This window comes from Taeniopygia guttata, chromosome 12 (assembly GCF_048771995.1).
Source record: "Taeniopygia guttata chromosome 12, bTaeGut7.mat, whole genome shotgun sequence".
NCBI classification, from domain to species: Eukaryota; Metazoa; Chordata; class Aves; order Passeriformes; family Estrildidae; genus Taeniopygia; species Taeniopygia guttata.
Window position 1 is genome coordinate 17,415,356 of NC_133037.1, and position 15,993 is coordinate 17,431,348.

The 15,993-nt window shown below is 45.5% G+C and overlaps 1 protein-coding gene across 4 annotated transcripts in view; it reads left to right on the plus strand.

Annotated features, from left to right (window-relative positions):
- Positions 1-4,120: 4,120 nt before the first annotated feature.
- Positions 4,121-15,993, plus strand: part of ATP2B2 (ATPase plasma membrane Ca2+ transporting 2) — a 399,432-nt gene continuing 387,559 nt past the window's right edge. For all 4 annotated transcript variants that reach the window (XM_072934741.1, XM_032750663.3, XM_072934737.1 and 1 more), the window contains exon 1: positions 4,121-4,260. The gene's annotated coding sequence lies outside the window, so the exon portion shown is untranslated. The remainder of the gene's footprint in view (positions 4,261-15,993) is intronic.

A 15,993-nucleotide genomic window follows, 5' to 3' on the forward strand; every position in this document is an offset into this window, starting at 1 on the left:
GAGTTCAGGGGTCAAAAAGGTTATCCTGCCACCTTTTATATACATGAGAAACCAAGTCAGGTTATGCATTTGGCAAAACTAACTTGTGGCCCTTTCAGAAAATATATAATTGTAATATCATGTTGTCACTTTTCACCATATTCTTCTGACTTTTCTGTTCTGGTGGCTTCAGGTTGACTGGTAGGGATTTTTAATTTGATTTTAAATTTTTTTTCTTTTTCAGAATAAAGGTGTTGTGGACACCTCCACCCATTGAGTTCTAAATGTGGGAGAAAATGGCTTTTTATGCTGTTCCTGCTTTTGGTTGCAAGATCATCAACTTTATGTCACGTTTAACCAATTGCAGCCTGAGAATTCTTTCTGCCAGGGAAGCACCAGATTTGCTTTGGTATTTGTTAGCATTGATAGAGAAATCAGTTGGTAACTTTTAGTCAATCTTGTTTCTGGCCAGGGTCAGCAGTACCAGCAGCACGGGAGCTCCGTGTCTGACCTGAAGAATTGCTGAACATCAGGAAATGGAAGTGCCTCCACTTTTTGTGTGGCTGGAGCTGGGCTACAGCAAGGTCATTTCACGTGAGTGCAAACAAAATGTGCCCTTTGCACTTGACTCTTTTTGCTTTGATACTGAATTAGAACAGCAAAATGATGGTTCCAGAACATCCCAATATACCTAATAATCCTCCGGTCAACTTGTATTTTTTCAAAACAAAGCAGAGGGCAAGGTTTTGTTATCTTCTCCTGTACTGCATATAATGTTGAAACGTTAAATGCAAAAATCAATTTCCTCATGCTGGTTGCTATAAGACATCATGGCATTATCACAGAGTTTTTTACTGACACAGCCTTTGTCTGGCATTACTTTTGCTTTTAAAACCAGCAGATATTTAGGGCTGGTTGGCTTTTCACTGGCAGGCTGGTGTGAGGGTGTGAAATTACTGCAGGAGATCTCGCTGGCGATTCACAGGGATCCATTTTCTACTCTATCAGATTCTGGACGTGTGCCATGGTTTGGTGGCATTTGACACCATGGGAGTTTTTCCTCAATAGAAGCCATGGCTGGGTCTGAGCATTCTGGTAAAGAAATGTCCCAATTTGTTGGAAAAGCTTCAGTTTTGTGGCTGGGAGTCCAGTGTGGGCACCCCAAATGTCCTCCCTGCTGCTCGTGTTTCACAGTGTTGGGTGACCACTCCTGGCAGCACCTCTGTGCCTGAAGGATGGGACAGCTTTTAGGATTTTGCTCTCTTGATGCACAAACTGCTGCATTTTGGCAGATTAAGTGTTCTTCCCTTTCATTCTCAGTGTCACCCCTTGGCACCACCAGCAGTTCAAAGATAAACTCTGTAAGTGCAGGAGGGCTCATGGGATGGAAGATGTTCTGTTTATATGTGATAACAAGACATCGTTGCTGTGCCCTTTCACACACACATCTAGTTTTAGAAATTTCCTAAAGGAGACTGAAATACAAATAGCTGCGCCATTCTAATGTAATACAGCCAAAATCCAAACTGGCATCCATTGTCAATTCCTTTCTAAAATTTCCTTGAAAAGCCTCTCCTGTTTTGTTAGTATGGAACTAAGCTCCAGGTTGTAAAAATTATGTGAACTAAAACCTGAGAAGCACTGTCTGAGAAGGGTAAGTCACTGTTAGGTTACTCCAGTTCAGGCAAGCATAGCCAGAGGTTAGTGATTACATGATCTCTGCTCCTTTACATTATTTCGGTGAAGAGCAATGCACATATTCCCCCCACTATGCACATATTCCTCCCTTAACCAGGAAAATGAGGAAGAATTTAAAGGAATCTCTAAGCATCACCTTAGGTGAGAGGAGGTGCAATGAATTTAGGGAAAAACATAACAGAAATTATCCTAATCCTTAAAATATAATAAGAAGTGTTAAATTTAGTCATTAGTTGATGTTGTTATTGTTAACATCACACTTTAAGTATTTTTAAAACCTATGCAAGAGGTTGAGTTCCTAGAAATGCTGTAGTAACAGAAAAGATGTTCTGAGACCCCTGTCATGTACTCTACAAAAACTTGGGGACAGCTTCTGAATTTGGCAGAAATGTACGAAATTCTGCTTCACTGTCTGCATGAGGAGAGATTTTCATAGGCAGGAGATTTAAAATGAAGAAATCTGCCCTGTCATTCATTGCTTATCACAAGTGATAAGCAGCCAGACACTTCTATTTCACCATGATTGACAAAATCAGTTGTAGGGGCTAAACATCTCAAGATGGAGAGGAAGCAAGGAAAGCAATAATTTGTTTGTGCTGCTCTGGTGTTATTAATTCCAGCTGCAGTAGCTGACCTGCTGAGGATGTTCTGATGTGAGAATCACATGATTGAGACTGTCCTTCTGTGTGAGATTTAAACCCTGAGCTCTGCACTTGAGCCTGGGCATTTAACAGGTGTAGCTGTGTGTGGAATTCAGTATTTCTGTGAAAACTGATGTAATGTTTTTGTGCAGCGCAGAATTACCAGAGAAATGCATTTGCAGGCAGCTACTAAGGATGCACATCTAATGCTTTTCAAACGGCACTCCAATCATCTGCTCTAAATGATTAATAAGCATAAGCTGAAAATAGCACTGCATTTACCTAATGTTTGCATGATTATTTTTGTAAACATTTTATTCAGGCTTTCTCTGCCATCTTTCTAAGCATTGTCAAAACAGAAATTGCTGCTATTCTTGATTAGTTTTTCTCCATTGGTTTGATCTTCCTCATGACCCAGAGAAATGTAGCAGGGGAAAGCACCCTTGCTCACTCTCACTTGACAGTAAGCATGTGGTTTAAGATCAAATAAGAAAACCAATCCAGATATTTGCAGAATATTTACATTTCTGATTTTCTTCCAAAAAAAGTTTCTGATTTTCTTCCAAAGCTGGTAACTGAACTTGGTGAGACCTACAAGTCTGGATTTTGTTAACAAGCTTGTCTGAAAGCTCTATAAATACACTGTAACATCTTCTCCTGGGTTTCAATAAGTTAGATATAGTTTTAAAAGACGGGAGGGATTTGTACTTTAATGTTGCTTGTCCTACTTTTTCCTTTAGTCCTTGGTAAGATAAGGTTAAAACTGAAATTTAAATGGTGTTAAGGAAGAAGCCAAGATAGTAATCAGAATATAATTAACAGTGTATCATCTGTCAAACAACCAGGGCTGGGCAGTGCTGCTATTCACCAGTAGAAAGTGGTGGAATACTTCCAGCTTTCCAAGTAAAATGCTGGTGTTGTTCCCTGTAGCAGTCTGCAGGTGCTGTGTGATGTGTGTGCATCCCTCACACCCCACAAACCCCCACCCCACCTACCAACTACACTTTTCTGCTCTTCAAAATCCCCTTTGTCTCCGTTCAGCTTTGGGGACATTTGGTAACTGGTTTTAAGTCTCGGGGTGAGAAGATTTTGTGGCAAAAGAGAGCTGTTATAAAATCTAACTTAAGCCCATGTGTAAAAGCAGAACGTGTTGGTTAAATACCCGGCATTAACTACTCTGGCAACATTTCAAAGATGCCATCCTCTTTGCGAACAAAAGTAGTATCTTCAAATCTAAGTCACGGGGTGGGGTTTTATTACTAATTTTCTAAACCTGGAGTGCCGTTGCGCAGTCTGTGTAACGCACATCACCCGTACATCATAATTCCTTTTTTTGTACTTCCCCAGGTGCTGTGTCCCAGGGTGGGACTCTCCAGCACTCAGACTCCGCGTTACGCTTTCCCCTTGAGATTTTTGCAGAATTCTGTCGGGAAACTGCCGCGTGTTGAGGAAAAATAAAAGTAAAAGGAAGGTGCTGGTGTTAAAGGTCGGGTGCTGAACAGACGGGCTGAGCCCCGTGTCGCTGAGGCGCCCCAGGGCCGCGCTCACCTGCGCGGAGCCTCCGCGCGGTCCGGGCCCCGCCGCGCATCCCCCGAGCCCGCGGAGGCTCCGCGCACCTGCGGGAGCTCTGAGGGAGCCCTGCGGAGCCCTGCGGAGCAGAGCGGGGCGCGGCGCAGCCTCTCCCCGCTGAGGGGAGCCCCAGCCCCGCGGGGGAGGCTCGGCTGGGCTCGGCTCCGGCACCTCGCGGGGTGGGGAGAGGCGCTGCCCGCCCCCCCCAGGGCTTCCCCGCTAAGTCAGACGGAGCCGCCGCCTCCCGGCGCAGCGCAGCGGCCCCGGCGCAGGAGGAGCGCCGTGCGCGGCCCGAGTCCCCGGGCGCTGCCGCCGGCGAGGGGACAGCGGCGGCTCCGCGCTCCCGGCGGCTCCGCTCCGCTCGCCGGCTCAGGTAGGAGCGGCAGCGGCGACCCCGGGGCTGCCCCGAGCCGCGGTGACCTTGTCGGGGCGGCGGGGGCGCCGCCGGGGCCGAGCCCATCCCGGCGCGGTGCCGGGGGCAGCGGGATGCGGCCGGAGGATGCGCTCGGGCGGGGATGGAGGCGGCTCCGCGGGGAGGGCGGATCGGCTGCTGTGCTGCGGGAAGCCTCTGATCTCAGTCCGGCTCCAGCCCGGAGGGCTCTCAGAGACCGGAGCGGGTCGGGAGGCGGCGGTGGCCGCGCTCTGCCCCGGCCCGGGGCTGGGAGGCGGCGGCGGAGCCCCGCGCTGCCCGGGGCAGCCCCGGGGACGCGCTCGGGGCGCCGGGCTCGGGAGGTGACGCTCCTCCGAGGAACAGGAATTTGAGAAAGGCGTAAGGAGGTGGCTGCCCGCAGCCCCGCTCCCTCGGCGGGGCTGATGGAAGGAGAAGCCCTGCCGGGAGCGCCCAGCTCCTGCGGTGCCGCTGAGCTCCGCTGCGGCCGGCTTGGGGCTTTTTCGGGAATTTTTTTTTTTCTTCTTTTCCACGGGGGGATTGAAATGTTTTACAAGCAGTAGTTTCCAAAGCCTCGCAGCACTCCAGCGGAGCGTTTCGAGCAGCTCAAAGCCCGAGGAGAATGCGGCGGGAGGTAACTTTGCGGGTCGCGCAGTGCGCAGCCCGCCAGGTGCCCGGGATGCGGCTGAGGGGCCGCTGTAGTCCCGGTCGCCACCACCTCGGCATGGATGTCGTCAGGATGTGCTTCCCTACCGCCACCGAACATAATGGGTTCTTCTGCTGAAATCTCGGTTTGGAGACTGTACTAGAAACGTGAAAGGAGGGGCACTGTCTTCCGTTCTGTATCTTTGAAAGGCCTCCTGTGTTGTAGGTGGAGAAAACCTCTCGTTTGCTGAATTAAACTGTCCAAAAGTTTATTTCTTTCTGTGTATTTCTTGCTCCTTCTTTTTGCTTGTGGGTTTTTTTTTTTTTCCCATCTTATTGTGCAGTTTTATCATGTTACACCAACCCGACTCTGTGCTAATACTTTCTCTACTTTCTTTTTAATTAAAGCGTATTTTGTAGTAAAGTGCTATTTGAGAAGCATGGGTACCAAGATAAGGTGCTGGGAAGATAGGCAAGCTGAAAGCAATGTAGAGTAGGACTTAAATGCTCCCAAAATAAGCTAAAATGTAAGTTATTAAACAGTGTGAAAGTTGATAGTGCTGTAACTCAACTCCCAAACAGTAAAAGGGAATCTTTTAAGGAATACTGTGTGTGGCTGGTAGATATGCGAGCCCTGATTACGTAAGCAGTTCTTTGAGTGGGTCTGCACGCACACTGTCATGTTCTCAGCAGCACTTAGTTTCTGACCCTGTCTCCTCACCTACACGTGACTAATTTTCATCTGCTGACTCAAAGAGGATTCAGCATTTTTATTACTTTTCTGTGGATAAGTGGTTTGTCTGTGGTATCTTGCTAAGAAAGCAGCCCAGTATTCTCTGCAATGACTTCATGATCTGATATTAAGCTCCATTTTCAAAGTGAACATTACTGCAAGCTCTTCCTAAAGCAAAAGAATATGGATTAAATGTTCAGTTTAGTGTCAATATTAACATAGTCACTTTAACACTTAATGGAACGAATGCAGAGTATTCTGTTACCTTGAATTCCTATTTGATACCATTACCAGCACTGTCCTTTGCTCACATGCTGTAAATCCAGGACCACAACCTCTTGATTTTCCAGGCTGTTGAGTGTGATATTGATCCAAATGTCTGGCATGTCTCTATCCTGTAGGCACGGAAGTTGTGGTGATTGGGAGTAGGCTGGGCCCAGCCTCATCCCCAGTGGGCACAGCTGTGAGAAGCAGGTGAGCAGCACTGGCAGCAATGAGCCATGGGGTGCCCAGGTGCTCTGAGCAACCACCAAGGGGAACAGAGGGCACACAGGTGCTGTGCATCAATATGAGAGTATAAAAGGTTGGGCTGAAGAACAAGAGGAGCAGATGCTTGCAGCCTTCTGAAGTGGCATGGTGTTACTCTGCATGGGCAGACACCTGAAGCCTTCTGATGTGGAAGCTTTCTGAAATGGTATGGTGCTACTCTGCGTATGGTGGCTGTCTCAACTGTGCCACTATCCCAACCAAATCTTTTACCCACTCAGTTGTCTATTTCCTATTTCAGTATGCCAAGTACATTTTTATTGTTTTTGACAAGCTCTGTGAGGATATTTATATGATGTCCTGTGATGCTGTCACCTCAATGGATTTGGTTTGGAGGAGTGCAGGGAGGAGACTGAATGGAGCAGTATCATAGCCAGTGGGCTGGGTTGGGTTTGGTTTCCCCAAAGAGGTGTTTGCTGTTGTTGGAGCTGCCTCAGGGCTCCTCTCCTGGCCTTTGTTGCTCTTTCAGAGGGCTGTGAGTCTCCACTGTGTCCCATGTCATGGACCAGGCCACCTAGGGCACCTCTGACGGTGTTTGCTGCCTTTTTGGAGCTGGCTGAGTCAAACCTGGTGCATTTGGCTGTTTCTTTATCCTTGGTTATCCAAGAATCAAGCACCTCAGGTCACTTACCACAGAGACTTCAGTCATGTGTCTGGGAAGTTGGACTGTTTGTCTGAATATTGGTAATCCTATAAGTGCTTGGAGTTTACCTGCATCAACAAAACCTGCATGTTCTGGTTATTGTAGGTGGTTTGAAGTGTAGCATGTGAAGTTAAAAAGGAAATTCTGGTGTTCTAAAACTTGCATTGTAACTTAAGGATGGGTTCAGGACTGCAGCTGGGGGAAAGTCATCTGCATTGACAAGAGGAAAAAGCAGAGTAATTGTACTAGAGATAAGTGATTGTTTTAGTAGTGGTCTGATGGGAGATGATAGCAGAGGAGATAATTGGGAACAGAGTGAATGTTGCTGAAATCTTTTAAAACAAACATCTGAACAAAGTTCAAACTTCTGGTAAAACTTATCCTTGGAATGTGTGTGTTAGACGTAAGAATTCTGTTTCCAAACAGCTTTACATTTCATGTACACTGTGCAATAAATGGTTGCAGTTTGCAATGTTCAGAGTGGAACTTAAGTTGTCCTTTAAAAGAAAAAGTTTGTAAAAAGTAAGATAAATAAAAATGCATATTTTTCTTTTACATTTTATTTTTTTATTACACTTCGATTTTATTAATAGAAGTGGCAAATGCAAAAGGATAAATAGTTTTAATTATCTGAAAAGAAAAATATTAAATATTTGAGAAAGGAAAAGTGAGAATGAACAAGAAATATTTGTGTGTAATAGGATGACAGAGGTGGCAGCAAAGAGTGGCGCTGTGGCTGAGATCCAAGTTGGTCTCAGTATATTCATGCTACAAAATTATCAGTTAAATCAGAATGGCTTATTGCCAAAGCCTACTTTGAAAAAAAGTTTAATCTTCATAAATGAAGTTATTTAGTAGTGAAATATTTCAGACTTCCATTTTATGGGTGTGACCAATTTTTCTCATCTATGTGATCTAAGACAGCATTTCCTAAGGGATGTTTAACTACCATGTTGCTGATGACCCTATATCCAGCAGCATGGGCTGGTATCTAAGGGTCATTATGTAAAAGGCCATGTTTTTACCTATTTTGGAAGTTGTGCTCAGCATTCTTGAATATTTTGTAATATCTAAATAAAACAACTGGTGTGCTGCAGGGACACCCTCCACACACTGGAATGTAAACCAAAAAAGCTTTAAATATTTCTGGGAGGCAGAGGTTGCTACATCTTTAATTAGTGCAATAGAAAGTGTGTTTTGGAGAGCTCATTGAACACCTTTAATTGAGCAGAAAAGGCATTTCTGAAGAGCCTGCTCAGGTCAGTGCCTCAAGAGCAATTCTCTTGTGGATGCTTAATTTTTTTCCAGCCTTTCTCTCCTCTGATCCAAAGGCTTGCACTGCTGGGTTTTACAGTCCCTCCATCACTGCTATTCCCATTCACACCCCAGGAACTGCTCAGCTGCTGGGGTTGCCATGTTTGGGGTGCCAAAGCCTTGGGAAGGCGAGGCTGTGGTGCAAGAGCTGAAGCTCCGTGGGAGAGCAGCAGCAGTGGGGCTGTGTGTTGGGTTGCCCAGCTGCCGTAATGCAGAAACCTCTGTTTGCACAATGGGTTCTTTCCCTGGGTGGTGGAATGGTGAAAAGCCCCAGCAGTGGGGTTTTTCAGAGCCAGACCTGCCTGATTTCATTGGTGCTCTGAGGTATTTCTGCCTGCACGTAGCTGTGGGATTGTGCAAACACAGAACCTGTCACAGGGGCTTGCAGATCCACCAAGGATTGATGTTACTTGTTGAAGGGACGGGATTTAGAGCTGCAAGACTGAATCACATTTCCCTCACACTCCACAGCAGAGTGACCTTGGATGCACATTTCAAGTTTTGAAAACCTTTTGTGCATTGTGAAGCCAGAATAATGCAGCTGTCTCTGTTCAGTGTTTCTAAGATTGATAAATCATTAATTCCACAGTGTTTGGGGGATTGCTTTTAGCCTGATTTATTTATTAAAAAGGCTCAAATAGCTTGTATTGAACTTATGAAAATTATACGTACTCTAAAATTAGGGATGAAGACTGCTCCAAGATTTTGCAGCTGCTGTCCACTCCAGATGCATCTCTTCATGAAATGCTTTAGGATTTAGGAGTTTTCTGGTGAAAAGGATTTCTCTTGATGGTTTATCAGTGAGCCTCATGCCCAGCACATTCCTTTTGTTATCTCCTTATGAGCAGGAGATTCCAAGCCTCTGGATAGCTTTCCTGTGCAGAAAAAGTCACCTTGAAAGTATTTGCTGATCCTGTATATTCTGTCCTGCTTATTGAATAGCCATTCTTCATTAGGGGCAGGTATTCCCACTGATGGGAAATCTTCCATCCTGGAAGGTGTGATTGCATTCAGCACAGCAGACAAAATAGGGCCATATTTTAGATGATCCAGCATTCCATTTTTTTGTGACTCAGGTAATTTCTTGCTATTTTAAACTTTTTTGTACTGTTATTATTTCAAGAGATTAATAATATTTAAGAGGATTGAAATAATAGGAATTGTGTTTTCAGGGAACCTTCTCTGTAACCCATACTGAAAAATTCCAATAGGTTGATGATGGGTTCCTAGAAAGTATCCCAATAGGCATTTCAGAATAGTTTTAAGCAGAAGTGTGAATGAGGAGATTTATGATAATCAAGCTGTGCTATCGTCAGATTTCTTTGCAATTGCTGAAGCTCAAAATAATTACTCCAGAAGAACTAAGAATTGCATTCTTTGCCATTGGAGGAAATGGATATGTGCATTTTTAGGTGCTGGCCTACAGTTACAGGAAAAACAAAATGGAAGTTTTGAGGAGAAATTTCATTATTTAAAACTAATTGTGGCATTATTAGTGTATTTACAGTAGCTTTGCTGCATTGAATTTGTGGTCTTAGGTTCAAATGCAGTGTTAATGCATTGCTTTAGCCTACAAATTCTGCATATTCACCAGAATTTTTCTAATGTGTGAAGTATTTTACAAGCTTTAAATCAGTTTATGTGAAGTAAAAATAAAAGGCTGGCATGAGTTTTGGCCTATAAACAGTAGAAAGTAATTACATGAAGACAAAATGTTAAAATTTTGCTTGGAAGAGATCTATTCCACATCACTGGGTTTTTATTAATTACAGAAAGTGTCCAAAAGCCCTGACAAGAACTAGGCCCATTTTTTAGTTAAGCTTGAAAATATCACAAGAATCAATCTGGAAATGTAGAATGATTCTTCTAGAAAGATTAAATACTCTGAAAATTTGATGTGTTATATACAGCAGCCTTGGTGGTTCTGTGTCAAGTGCTAAAGAATTTGAGAGCAGTAGGAACACGAAAATGCCATTATGGCCTGTGAAGGTTGGTGTTAATGGGTGTGTTCCCTCCAAAGATACACTATTACACTGCTTTTTGTGTGACCCAGCACTGCTCCCCTCATATTTCCCCTCAGCACTGCTGACATTTATTGCTCCCCAGCTAAATAGGATGACAAGACAGAGTTGCATTTACTGTGAATTTTCTTGTTATTTTTTTTTTCCCACTCGTGTTCTGCAAGTTTCTGGACAGTGCAGAAAAATGGAAAGGTTACTGTCTGAGTGGCAGCCCTGTTAGACATCCTGACATGAAATATGCCTTTTTAAAAATACCATTATACTATTTTTTATTTATAGTCAACTGTGGCTTTTAGAATCCTTCCAACAGAGCTCAGCTGATGTCTGTTTAGGGTTTTTCTTGGTGTTTAGATTTGCACTTGTTCTGCTTACACTTCACTTTTCAACTTACACTTCACTTTTTAAGTTCTTCAATGCTTCAAGTTTTAGTTTGAATTTTGATCTTGTTTGCTCATGAGCTGGAGGTGGTATGAACCCTACCTGTTTCCTTCACACGCATTTTTCTCTCCTGGCATTTTCTAATGACATTTCAGCGAGTTCTGAGATGAATTCCATTGACAGTGAATTTTAGTAATCACTTTTAATTTGGGTGGTTGTTTGGTTTTTGATTTTTTTTTGAAGAAACTGCGCCCACTAAACTGCAATTTCCTACCAGTCCTTCCACCCCATGAAAATATCACGTTGGCCAGTTACAGCCTTACTGTAGCCAGTCCAAACTGCCTCTTGCTGGGGTCTCCTTCTGTAGTAGCCCAGTTACCATATCAAAAAGGAAATGTCACTGCTTTGACATTCTGGTTGTTTTTAGGCACTTAATCCTGGATGGTGAATTAACTTGTTTCAGTGTTTTCTGTGGTGTAAAAGGGAGGTGGTTGGGTTTGCAGTTTCTTCAGTTTAGCCTTGCTTCTCCTTTTGAAGCTGCACACTGGTGTTGCCTCTCCACTGTCCTCTGGGAGCTCTACGCTCCCTTTGTGCATTATTGAATATAATAGCCAATGTTTGGGGATGGCTTTAGGTAATTCCTTAAGTACTCTGTGGTGAACTTCATCATTTTCTATCACACTGAGAATGTCTGGCTTCTTTTGATACTTTTTAGCCTATTCTTTCTTCAGGCCTCTAGTCTTGTCTTCTCTGTGAAAATCACTTTAGAAACATTTTTGCTTTTTATTATCCTTTAGATGGAGACATAAAAGAATATGAAGGAAGCACAGAGTCCTTCAGCTTTCTCTTTGCCATCTGTTGTTTTTTCTCCTTTCCCATTAAATACTAGAACCTCTGCTTATCTTTTTCTCCCACTTACTTCTGTTGTATTTATAGTGCCTTTTTGCGTCCCTCATTTGTTGTTGATCCTTTTATGTGTTGGCTCATCTGGATCAAAATTGAGCTGTTTGTGCCATTCTAATTCTTGTTCTTTGTCAAATGTTCTTATTTCACCTTTTGTACAATCTCTTCTGCTGCAAAGGAAGATTCTGGTTGTAACAGCCTCTTCCAGTGTTTCCTATATTCCTCCTGCACTGAGGTAATCTCTTGCACTATTTTATACACATTTCATTGGTAATTGTCAGTTTTCCTGAATTCCTTGATCCTCTCTTTAAGAGCTGTTACATATCATTTGACTGAAGTTGCTGTACTGAATCCCACTTCTTTCCTGTGCTTCCTTCACATCTTCCTTTCAATGTGTCACTGGTCAGTTCTCTTGACTTGTGAAAATGCTCAATTGAAATGTATTGCTGCCCTTAAGATCCCAGCCAATGCTTTCCTGTTACTCAGAACAAAATACAGCTGCAGCCTTAGCAGTGCTCCCATGCTCAGACCTTTATCCTGTTAGCACAGCTCCAGCTTGATGATATCCCATGTATCCTGCTCAAGGAAAGACTAAAATAATGCAGGCATGTGAGGGCTGTTTCATGGGATGGCAGAACAAATTGTGTGTTGTTACCTGCTTTGTTAGGGGACATTTTGTGCCTCCATATGCATTGCTTGTCCTTGTGGGCTGCTGCTTTGGATTTACAATTCAGCTGTGCATGTAACCTGCCTTTTTCAAGGGTTAATTAATCACTGCTTCTAAATCTGCTGGTAATTTTGGATAGAAAATGCTGCTGTAAGCACAAAGCTTTGTTTATATGTGCAAGATATTTGTAATGTTATTCAATAAGAGCATTAAAGCCATTTACTTATGCAGAAGTGAAGTGTGATATGTCCTACATATACACAACCAACCAAGTCTTCTCTGTACATCAAAATATCAGGCTTTTTTTGCTGTTCTTCTTGAGGACACCTTTCTAAGAACCTTTGCATTTCGAGTAGAAGAACCTGCCTAGAACTGAATGCTCTGTGGTTAGAATTTCACCCGGCCCTAGGGAGAGAATCTGTAGACTTAGCACCGAGGGTTGTGCTCTTGTCAAGTAACATTTATGGCCTGATTGTCAAATAAGTTATAGATAATGCAGTGGGAAGGTTTAATGTATTAAGGGCAGGATTTTTAAAAAAGGGAGGAATGGAAGCCAAATGGAATTTTAAGTCCTGTTGGCTTGTCAATGGGATTTGTGCATCCCAAGTTGTACGTTTTTGAAAAATCACACTGTAAATTGGCAACTAATAGAGACTTTTCCATGATAATGGCTTACAAGTTGCCATTAATAATTCAGCTGAAGGTTATTGCAGTCCGACTCCGTACCTCCTGAAAATGGTGAAAAGCTTCTCTCTGTGATTTTAGTGGCTTTGGGTTGTTGGGCACTCTGATGAAATAATGTGCTTTTGAGGGATGATTTTTGCCCCTTTCAATGCGTCTTGGCGGTCAGAACTGAAAGTCACGAATTACAGCAGAAATGGATGCTGGAGCCTTCTTTAGTGCTGTTTACATGCAAGTATGTACAGGAATGTTCAAGATCCTGTCCCACTGAGCTCAGGAGGAATCAGGCAAAGCGAGTTGCTCTGTGGAGGATTTCCACAGGCAGTGCTCGGCGGTGGATTTCCTTGGGAAGTGGGGAAGTGGCTGTTCCTGCTGTGCAGCACGGGCTCTGCATCCCCTCTTTAGCTTCCTGCAATCCCTCTTCTTCCTGCATCAACCATCCCATCCCCGCGTCCCCGTTCCATCCCCGCATCCCCATCCCATCTCTGCATCCCCATCCCCGCGTCCCCGTCCCATCCCCGCGTCCCCGTCCCCATCCCCGCATCCCCATCCCCATCCCCGCGTCCCCATCCCCATCCCCGCGTCCCCATCCCCATCCCCGCGTCCCCATCCCCATCCCCGCGTCCCCGTCCCATCCCCGCATCCCCATCCCCATCCCCGCGTCCCCATCCCCGCGTCCCCATCCCCGCGTCCCCATCCCCGCGTCCCCATCCCCGCGTCCCCATCCCCGCGTCCCCATCCCCGCGTCCCCATCCCCGCGTCCCCATCCCCGCGTCCCCATCCCCGCGTCCCCATCCCCGCGTCCCCATCCCCGCGTCCCCATCCCCGCGTCCCCATCCCCGCGTCCCCATCCCCGCGTCCCCATCCCCGCGTCCCCATCCCCGCGTCCCCATCCCCGCGTCCCCATCCCCGCGTCCCCATCCCCGCGTCCCCATCCCCGCGTCCCCATCCCCGCGTCCCCATCCCCGCGTCCCCATCCCCGCGTCCCCATCCCCGCGTCCCCATCCCCGCGTCCCCATCCCCGCGTCCCCATCCCCGCGTCCCCATCCCCGCGTCCCCATCCCCGCGTCCCCATCCCCGCGTCCCCATCCCCGCGTCCCCATCCCCGCGTCCCCATCCCCGCGTCCCCATCCCATCCCCGCATCCCCATCCCTGCCCTCCCCTCCCGTCCCGCAGCCCCTCCCCGGCACGGCCGCAGCCGCCGCTGGCTCGCACCGCTCCTTCCCCGTCTGCCTCTCCTCTCTCCCCCCATTCTCGACAAATATCAGCCCCAATCCTTTCCCTGCAGAGCATTTCCATTGCTCGGCACCGCCCCGTGTGCTGCCGCTCGGGCTGGATGCTGCTCTGACCGAGGGATGCCGGCCGGACCTGCCGCGGTTCTCCGGCCGCCTCTGCAGCAGTCCCAGAAACACGGCGCTGTCTTTGGGAGACCTGTGTACAAATACAGAAAACCTGTGTAGAAATACAGAAAACCTGTGTACAAATACAGAAAACCTGTGTACAAATACAGAAAATCCATGCGCGTTTTTATGGCGAACATAAGATCTCTAAAACAACAACAGTATTTTTAAAAAAGCAGGTGGAATATTGTGAGATTTCTGAGGAGTTGAGGATTTTTTTTTGGTTATTATTGTACCAATATCTGTGAAAAGACATTAATTCATCAAAACGAGGATTGGTGTAAACATGTTCATTGACATTAAAAGATGAGCTGATAGGTCCAGATGCCTCTGCGGTGGAGAAATTAATTTTTCTAAGTGAAAACAGAGTGCTGGTGTTGAACTGAAGTAATTTGGAAGTATTTCTGTATCCTCACAACAGCACTCGGTGCCTGTGAGCAGCCTGCTCTGCAGCAGCAAGCGCTGTTCAGCACTGATGGCTCCCCAAGTTCAGTGAAATCGTGCCTCAGACGTGACTCTGCCTGAATTTCTCTGTGGAACAGAGGATTGCACAGCAAAGGACACTTGGGGAAGTTGGGATGAACATTTCTGGGTGCACACATTAGTGTTTGGTTCCTCTGTGAATGCTTCCGTGCTTGGGGTGGGGTGGGATGGGATTTTTCCTTCTGTTGTTACATGCAACTTTTGCCTTCATGTCTTTCCTACTATTCTGCTTTTTTTTTTTTTCATATTTATGTAAATATGATGGAAATAATTTATGTAATTGGAGGAGCTTATAATATCCCTTCTGATTTGAAACCTGTGACATCTGGAAGAAGGCTGTAGCCCTAAAAGGTTTGCTGTGTGAGGGGAGGGTATACAGCAGGAAAAGCCATAGGATGGCTTTAAGTGTTGAACAATAAAACCGGAACAAAAAGCTTGCTATAAATAGTAGCCTGGTCCCAGCTCAGTGAAGTATTTAAGCACATGCCTAAATCCCTCCTTGTTCGACAAAGCACTTACATGTGCACTTGAATTCTGCTGGAATAAAGCATTACACATCAGCCCGAGGGCTGGGTGGAATTAGGGGCTGTGGGGACACGACAGAGAAGGGGGGGAGGGGGGTTTCCTCCAGGGCCCCTACTGTGCTGGGAGCCTTTTATAGGAAATTTCTGACCCCAGAGAAGGGTGCTTTCCTCCACAGCCCCTGCTGGGCTGGGAGCCTTTGTAGGGCAGTGTTTTATAGGAAATTTCTGACGCTGTGCGCTGACCAATTAACTTGGAGAACTGCTGGGCACAGAAGTATTGCAGAGCAAATGTGTTCTGATATTCCAACAACTGTGTTCTTGGTTGTTTGCCAGTTGATCAGAGTTAATGATAACTGCTGCTTTTGTGATAGTAGGACCTGTATTATCCACTAAAGTGAACTTCCATTTTCCTTGTAAAAGTGATGAGGATTTTCCTGCTGCCATCAGTGAGGCAGCTGCACTCGGATCAGAGCAGGGGCTTCTCCATCCAGGTATCCCAGTTAACACTCTCAAGGAGTCTTCAGGTACATCTAAAAACCATTTGGAGCTCAGCTTTAGGGTTACCTACATAAGATCTCTTACAAAGGCCTTATTTCTCAAAAAATACCATCTCTTTTCATATAAAGAAATCTAGTTTACTGTTTCAGTTTTTCAAAGTATTGCCCACTATACAATTATTCTACATGGATCCTGACTATTGACAGCTGTTTTTAGTCATCTTATCTCTGGAAAGGCTCCACATAAATTCCATAGTGGTTGTTGTGGCTGGCTGGATCCATC